Source organism: Macaca fascicularis, chromosome 6 (genome assembly GCF_037993035.2).
Source record: "Macaca fascicularis isolate 582-1 chromosome 6, T2T-MFA8v1.1".
In the NCBI taxonomy this organism is placed as follows: domain Eukaryota; kingdom Metazoa; phylum Chordata; class Mammalia; order Primates; family Cercopithecidae; genus Macaca; species Macaca fascicularis.
This window is the reverse complement of record NC_088380.1, coordinates 62,794,452-62,800,451: the sequence shown is the minus strand read 5'-3', so window position 1 is coordinate 62,800,451 and position 6,000 is coordinate 62,794,452.

Here is a 6,000-nt window from a genome sequence, read left to right as displayed (position 1 = left end):
ATACTTTCATTATAAATAAATGACAATAGATATTTATTCTATTGTCTTTGGTTGATCTCTATATGTAAATACTGTTCACAGTTCTGCTCATATACCCATCGCACTAGCCACTGTGGAACATGCACTACACCCAGCCCCACAATTCATCACATTTAAGCAATATTAATCACAATGAATGCCTGAGAGTCATAATTTTACCTTTTGCAATTACTAATGTGAGCCAATTATCAAAAGTTTAGGAATATACCTGTAATGGAGGTTATTATTACTTTCTAGAGAAGCAGTAGGAAAATAATGTTGGCCTACTCGAAATCATTTGTTCATCTATGTAACATTTATGGAACACATCATATGTGCTCTAATGAATAAAACAGAAATATCCCCTGCTCTCCTGGAGTTTACAATCTAGAGAAGAGTCAGCATAATTTTTCTATAAAGAGCCAGATAGTAAATATCTAAGCTTTGCAGTCCATGAGGTCACATACTCTGCCACTGTAACATGAAAGCATCCACAGACAATCCATAGATGAACAAGCATAGATATATTTGCAGATCATACAAAGTAGATGGGATGCCCAGTATGGCATATGGCCATAGTTTGCCAATCTCTGTTCTACCAGAACAGAGATATTAATTAAATAATCCATGAAACAGGTATGTAATTGCATACTGTGATGAGTGCTACAAAAAAATTACAGGGTTGAAAAGGCTGGTATAAACATCCCCACAAAGCTAAGATGCAATTGAGAAGTATTTGTTAGGCAGGTTTCCTGGCAGAGTGAGCAGCATGTGCAAAGGCCCTGAAGCACAGGGGAGGCCCAACCTATTCAAGAAAGGTCAAGCATGAGAAGAGGAGAGGAGCTAAAGCTAGAGAGATTATATGGGCCAGTGTGTACAGGGCCTCATGGGTTGTGCTACACATTTGCTCTGTATCCTGAAACCAGTGGGAAAGCATGGAAAGGGAGTAAGACCTTTCATGGAACAAATGCTCATTGCATGCCTGCCAGCACCAGGCACTCATCTATAGTGAATAAAACAAAGTTCCTGCCCTCATGGAGCTTATATTCCAGTGGGAAAGCCAGGCCATAAACAAAAAATATGCAATATAATATCAACTAATATATTTGTCAAGCCTGTCAAGCAAAATAAATATCAAAAAGAATTTGCTAGAATAAATGACTAGAGAGGGGTGGATAGTGCTATAATTAGATTCGTGTTTTAATTATTCTGTATGGCACAGGGTATACTAGTGAGATCAGAAAACTAGTTAAGAGATTTTTAACTAGATTTTTAAACTGGTGGCCCAGTTTAAAAAAAAACATATGTATATATGTGTGTGTTTTAAAAGATATATATATGTTTAAAAATACATATATACAACCACTTGAATCAGAGCAGTGGCAGTGGACATGAGAGAAATGGGTTGGAGATAAATTTATAAAGTATAGCTGACTGGCCTTGGTGATAGATTCCAAAGTGTTGTCAAGGATGATTTCCAGATTTTTTGTTTTATGCAACCATGGAAACCATGGTACTCTTCTCCAAGAAAGGAAAGCTGACAGGGGACAGCCTGGGAGAGGAAGATGCCAAGCTTACCGTTGGACATTTGAGTTTGAGCATCCTTTAGGAGCTCCAGACAAAAGATGTTGAGCAGCCAGTTGAATAATCAGTGGACTTGTGTATCCATGAGCGGTGTTCTAACCAAGTCAGGCAATGTCCATGTGGCAAGAACTGCTCTGCCCTTGGACTGAGCTGAGAGGTCACCACCTGAACTGAGGCTCAAGCTCAAAGATAGAGTCCTGTATCTAGGGATGTTGGCAAGAATCATGACAAATGCTGTGGTTTCATATGTAATATTAATATCATGACACCTAAAATGTACTGAGTGTTCATTATATGTTAGACACATGAATTATCTTATTAAATCTTAACACAATCCTTTAAGGTATAAACCATTTTCTCTTTTAGAAATAAGGAACCTGAGCCTGAGAATTTAACCAGCAAGAATCACTTGGCAAGCAAAAGAGGCAGGATCTACCCCAAGTCTGTCAGACCACCAAATCTGAGCTATTACATGCTGCCAGCAACCCAGCCAGTGATGCACTCACAAGAAAGTTCTGGTAGCCTGGGCTAGGGGCAAAGCTGCGCCATGCAGGTGAGAAAGCAGACAGCAAGGGGAGCCAGAACTGGGAGCCATCAGCAACAATGACAGCTTCAGAGCGGACACTTCAGACAATTGGGAAGATGAGGCCTCTTCATTGCTGCTAGCGTTATTTTGACACAGATTCCTCCATTTTAACACACTGGGGATGATGGAGTCTGGAGAAGCACCTGGAAGTGTGTAGGCAGATGCTAAGGATTAAGTTAAAATGAGGACCCCTAAACTAGTGGTTATTAAACTTTAGCATGCTTAAGACTCCACAGGGAGGTTGTTAATATTTTAGATTCCACAATCCCACCTCTAGAGATTTTGATTCAGTGGCTCTGGTATCTGCATTTTTTACAAGCAACCGGTGATCTGGACTGGACAATACTCAGTACTTTGAGAGCTTTCTCTTCTTGGCCTTTCATGAAAAGCAGTTCCCGTCTCCCTGTTAATTCTGATGAGGTTTTCAGCTTATCCCTATGTACTGATGGAGAAGAAGGAAATTTGCAACAATGTGCAGCAACATTCACCGTAGTAGGGAGCTGGGTGTCAGAGTCTCTTGCATAGCCTAAGTGGTCCAAGCTTACCATAAAGTATCACAGGGACTTTCTTCCTCACAGAGCAAAAAAGTCTCTGGGATCCATGGATCGGTTAATGATGCTCAGAAATTATCAACAGTATTTCTGGAAATTCTTTCACTGACCCATGGGAAAGAAATTTCGGTTACAGATGTCACTTTTATAATGGAATAACCTAGAGACTAAGTCCCCAGGAACTGGATTCCAGATTGTCAACTAAATGGCAGATTCTCTTCTTGGTGGTTGGCAACAGGGTGGCTTGGGATGAATGACAGGTACTCAGCAGGTTGAGCCTGCCACAGCCTGAACAATGACTGGGTGTCTCTCTTTAGTGTGTAGATTTCTCCTTTGCTATGTGTCTATTTGGTCTTCCCCATCTGCCACATATGAATTTTTTTCCAGCAACACATAAGGGTGAAAACTGTGTGCTTCAACACACAGTCAACTTAATTTCATCTTTGTAGTAGGATTTCTTGTTCTGGTAGAGTCAGACACAAGTTATGTCCACCAATCCATCCCAAAAGAAGAAAAGTAAAATGAGTCAGGCACAGTGGCTCACGACCGTAATCCCAGTGCTTTGGGAGGCCTAGGCAGGAGGATCACTTGAGCCCAGGAGTTCGAGACCAGCCTGGGCAATGTAGTGAGACCCCTGTCTCTACAAAACAAAAAATAAAAAAAAATTAGTCTGGCATGGTGGTGCTCACCTGCAGTCCCAGCTAATTGAGAAGCTGATGTGGGAGATTAGTCGAGTCCAGGAGTTGAGGCTGCAGGAGTGAGCTGTATTCACACTGTTACACTGCAGCCTAGGCAACAGAGCGAGACCTTGTCTCAAAAAAAAAGAAAAGAAAAAGAAAAACAGTAAAAAGAGGGACAATAAATAGGAGAGCATCACCTCATCAAAAGCTATGAAGAAATAAGATGAAAGCACTAGCTTTATTCTCCTAATTAAGCAGCCAGTGCCAGCATTCATTTACTTGGCTGAACCGTTCACAGCATTTTGTACACGGGACTGCTTAAAGTGTGGTTCTCACACCACTGCCAGTCCCCACTGTTGATTTGCAAAATGTCAGTGCTTAGAAGTGTCTGCAACTAGACCGTGACACGATACCCAAGTACAAGCTCCAGCAGATTCATCTTGTTGAAAAAGGTGTGGGCCGGTTCAGGCATGGAGCTTTCTTGGTGAGTTTCAGGTAGGATGAACTGAGTATTAGCATTGGTGTGTGATAGATTGGGAAAAACCAACCTGGCCCTATAGCGGAGCCATAAATAACACACCGTATCCGAAGAGCTGAGGCATTGTGATATTGTGGAATAGCGAGGCACTATCAGAGGAGCTAATTTAAAGACCAGGAATGTAGGGACTCACATTTCTATTATGCTTGGTGGTTTTCTCCAACTTCCAATTCTCAAGTACTATCTTGATGATTTCACGTTCCAGAAAACAATATCCGATACTTACAGGAGAGGAAGCCCTTATGGCCCTGGTTTACGAATTATGGAGGAAGATGGGAAATAACTTTATGAACCAGAAAGCAAACTCCTGATCCTCAAGCATAATGTTAGGCAGAAGAAGAGAAAGACTTAGGGGCCAAGCATGGTGGCTCATGCCTATAATCCCAGCACTTTTGGGAGGCCAAGGCAGGCAGATCCCTTGAGGCCAGGAGTTCGAGACCAGCCTAACCAACAAGGCAAAACTCCGTCTCTACTAAAAATATAAAAATTATCTTGGCGTGATCGTGCACACCTGTAATCCAAGCTACTGCTTGGGAGGCTGAGACATTAAAATTGCTTGAACCTGGGAGGCAGAGGTTTCAGTGAGCTGAGATAGCTCCAATGCACTCCAGCCTGAGTGACACAGTGAGACTCCATCTAAAAAAAAAAAAAAAAAGCTAAAATATACCATTTAGATTCCCAAAAGCAAAGCCACAAAGATTAGGTATATTTCTAACAAAAGCCCAAGTGGGATTACTTACCAACTTCTCCAAGCCCACTTCTCTAGGGTATTTCCACTGTCGTATTTTTTTTTTAAGTCCATCGGGGAAGGGGAAAATATACATTTATGCTTTAAAATGCCCAGAATATCACCAAAGAAGACATGAGAAACAGGGAATAGTGGTCATATCCAGAAGGGGCAATACATTCTTAAGAGAGCAGAAAAGAAGGAAGAGGGCTTAATTTTGACCGTATATCCTTTCGTACGTTTTTAAATTTGAAACCATGAACACACATTATATATTCATTAAAAATTTTATTATAATTTTTTAAAAGAATGTGAATGCTCAAGATGATGCAGTGTACAGTAAAATATGCTGGACTAGTATCCAGGAGACCTGGACTCTATCACTTACATGTTATGAGATCATATGGCGAGACACTTAATATCTTCTTGGATTTCGTAACAGTAAAATAAAGGAATGAATGCCTCCCAAGCCACCTCACTGGGTTTATGTGAGAGTCAAATGAGATTATAGAGCTGCTTTCCAAAGTACAAAGCATTATACAAATATAAGATATCATTATTATTACTGGAACTTCCTTGGTTGTTTTGGCTCCTGGAATTACAAAAGAAGATTGAAAAATTTGGCTTTGAGAATGAGGAGTCACCTAAAAGAGGGAGTAGATTATATCCCTTTTCAAGTTAAAGCCTACATTATAACATCCTTCACTTCCACTCCCTAATCCTATCACCATAGAAAATAATGTCTAGGCTGGGTGCAGTGGCTCAAACCTGGAATCCCAACTCTTTCGGAGGCCAAGGTGGGAGGTTTGCTTGAGCCCAGGAGCTGCCTGAGCAACATGAGACCTCATCTCTACAAAAAATTTTAAAAATTAGCTGGCCGTGGTGGTGTGCACTTGTAGACCCAGACAAAGTATGACTCTGAAAAAAAAAATCCTCGCCCACATACTCTACTCCAATAGACACAATGTTGCAATGTGCTATGTACCAATTAAGGTAAAGGTGAAAGATCCCAGCTCTACCTGATTTCTCTAATCAGAAGAGGAGGCTGTACAAACATTCAAAGGCAAAGAAGAATACCTCTTTGCCAGTTGGCCCTGTTAATAAATAGGAAAACTCAAGATGTCAGAGAAAAGCGCAAAAGCCAGGAATAGTTTTGAACCTCTAGGTATCAGGCCTCTGCCCCTGGAGCTGAGTGTCATGTGCAGTTAGCCTCAAGCCCAGCTAACCTACTCTTTCAAGCCTCCCAAACAGTTTCTGTTGCATTAAAAAAATCTATTGTAAACTGATGCCTGAGAGATTCACCTATTAATCCTTTC